This window comes from Pimephales promelas, chromosome 15, assembly GCF_988280905.1.
Source record: "Pimephales promelas chromosome 15, fPimPro1.hap1.1, whole genome shotgun sequence".
NCBI classification, from domain to species: domain Eukaryota; kingdom Metazoa; phylum Chordata; class Actinopteri; order Cypriniformes; family Leuciscidae; genus Pimephales; species Pimephales promelas.
In genome coordinates this window covers 21,051,688-21,054,750 of record NC_142783.1, presented here as the reverse complement: position 1 = coordinate 21,054,750, position 3,063 = coordinate 21,051,688, and positions in this window count along the sequence as shown.

Here is a 3,063-nt window from a genome sequence, read left to right as displayed (position 1 = left end):
TGTTTTGGGGGGGTGGGGGTTGGTTCAAGGGGAGTCATTGTCCCTGTCATTTGATTGCATCATTTAATTGACACAAAGTGTAGTCTTTTTTTTCCCATTTCCTTTTGGTCTCAATCCTCTGCATGCAGAAAACAGTAGGGGGGCTTGAAAGCATCAGCCTGATCCAAGCCTGGTAAACAATGCAGTAATAATCATCTGCTGCACCTATAATTTAGAGCAGAAAATTACCACATGATTTGAAATGATAAACCGTCTGAGTGCAGCTCTGGAGATCCTGGATGGGTCTAATTGCTTGGCTTCATCGGGAGATGCGCTTTAAATAGGTTTGAGACAACGTAGTGAGACCGTCTAGAGGAATGCTTGTGAAGATTTCCACTTAAGTGTATCTGGTTGCTTTAATCCAAGCAGTTCGTTCAGATGGTAAAATTAGCGCGCAAGCCATGCGCCATTTTGCCCTAGATGTGCCTAGGTGAAGGTGAGGATCTTTAGCTGCTATGTTTCAATAAATAGTTATATCCTGCCATATGTTAGTTGTACACAAAATAAAATTTTAAGAGTTTTTAGAAATTGAATGACCAGCATTGAATCAGGGAAACTGAGTTAGGTAGGTCGTTCATGAGAGGCAGTGTGGAGATATTGAAAAGAAAGAGGAACCTCGAAGTGCATTTTTTCCACTTTATTTTCTTTCGTTATTTTCTTTTAAAAGATGCATTTCTTATAACCACTATTAAAACAGATGGCGCTACAGTAAAAGACCAAAGCTCATGTTTGTAGACAAAATAAAAGCTCAATGAGGTTAAAACTTCTTAACTTTACCCTTTGTCTTGTTCAAATTGTTTTCACCATGGAATAAAAAGGTAGACTAATAAATTCCTACTTTAGATCTCACAGTTAGTCAGAAAAGTGGGTAAAAAAGTAGCTAATTGCCACTTTTTAATTTCAATTACCTTTTGTATTTTTTTTCCCGCAGCGATCAAGCTATGTGCGAGACGCGGCCCAACAGGACATCCACCTTGTTCATTTACATGATGGAAAAAATTATTAATTCTATGTGAACCGGTTCTCATACCTACTGCTGTCTGCTACATTTGCTGTGGTGAAATTGAAGGCTAGGTAAGTGGAACTCTATTTTAGCCCATAAAAGCATAGCCTTAGTGAGCATTTTTCAGCTATATGCACAGCAGCTATTGAAGTAGGCTACTTAAGTTGCTTTTATTTTATTTTCCACACATAAGAAACACATTTATGTTATTGTTGTTATCGTTTAGCACTTGCTGTTAAACACTTTCACACCTCTGGCACCCTACACTTGCAAGTGATTCTGGACTATTTACTGTCTACAAACAGGCTAATGGATTTGACATGTATGTGAGTTGGGTTTAATGACCACTAATCAATGTAGGCTCACATGCTGGTGCTTTTATCAAATCACACCAGCAGCCCGCCAAATGAATCTATTTTAGAATTGCATAATGTTCCTAATTGCAATGGTGTTAATAGCCTTTCTTTCTGGTTTAAATAACTTTTTCTAAAACAAATGTCCAACTCGAATGTATGGACTAGCAAGGGTCATCACTGTGCAAACTAAGATAACCCAAAGAGGCAACAAAATCTGTCACTTTCATTCTCCCCCTCACTTCATTCTGATGTTGTTTGACAAGTATACCTCCTCCACCTTTTTCTTCTTTCTTTTCTTCTGGATCGTACCTTTAAGTTGTTCCTCTACCTCAGTGAGATTTGGTGTCTGACAAGTGTAAGTGTCAAAAATCACTTCGCTCCACAACCTCCACTATGGTTTCTCCAAAGCTAGGGAATTCTAAATGAATTGAGGGTTTAGGGAATGAAGCAGTTGGTATAGTTGAATTCTCTCACTGTCTGAAGTGGTGCCCCAAAGGAAAAACGGGTCATTGGTGTGCTGGTTTTCCTGATACGGTCAACTTCCTTTCACCATTTCTCATCCCTTCTTTGAGGACAGTCTATAACTTAGTCAAAGATCTTTGCATGAAATTTTTGAAAATGTCATCAAACCATTGATTCAGTGCATCTCTGAATACAGCTTCATGGTTTACTGCACTCTCAATGGATCTTCGAAGACCATCAATGAGTTAATTGCATCACTTAATTCTTGGACTGATTGAGAAAGGTTTTGATATTACTAAATCTGTTCTTCCAATCTCATTTCTTACTGGGTTTACAACCGGTTCAGCCTCATCATCAGCTTGGCTGTCAATATACATTTTACCTAGTGAGCTTATCTCTACTATGGATCCTGGATTTGTATATATTTCCAGGTAGAGCAGGATTGAAAGAAAGTTACTCTGCTACTCCCACATCGTCTACTGGAATTATCTCTGCCTCTGAATTAGAATTAACAGTTTCCATTGTAAGTATAAAACACTGTTTGACCAAAATGATAAGTAACAAAGCAGATAACAGAGTTAATTCAATTCATTCCAACACCACCATTCACATTTTCTCGTACGGACCACCAACTTAAATCAAAGAAGCTGTGTATGGTCAGAGAAGGACAAAACGATACCTTCAAACTTATTTTACCACCTCTGCTACAAAAAATAAAATAAATAAATAATAATAATCAGCTGTTGTACTTAATTAAATTCTGGAAAAAATAAATAAAGTAGGCTACAAAAGAATAATTTAGCTTTTTTCAGGGTGGTACTTTGCCATTTGGCCATGGTTTTGCTTTTCTTCTTTGACCACAAAGAAATAATTAACTTTTAAAACAATTTAAAAGGCAGTTAAACCAAATGGCAGTCAGACAAAAAAAACACAGATTTCCATCTGGCCATGTAAAACGAGACTCTAATAGTAAGATCTTATTGCGTTTGTTTGAATGTAAAAATTCATTGTTTCTCATTATTGCAAGGGAATAAAGCCTTTTAAGTGAGAATTACTGTTGCACAGGCCATTGGGCAGAACATGGCTTCTCTCACCATTGCTGAGAGACACCTATGGCTGACGTAATCTGAGATGCGCCCATCTCCACAGCTGGCCTCTTTGGATTATCTATCAAAGATTACACGAATAGATTCGCTGAGGTTC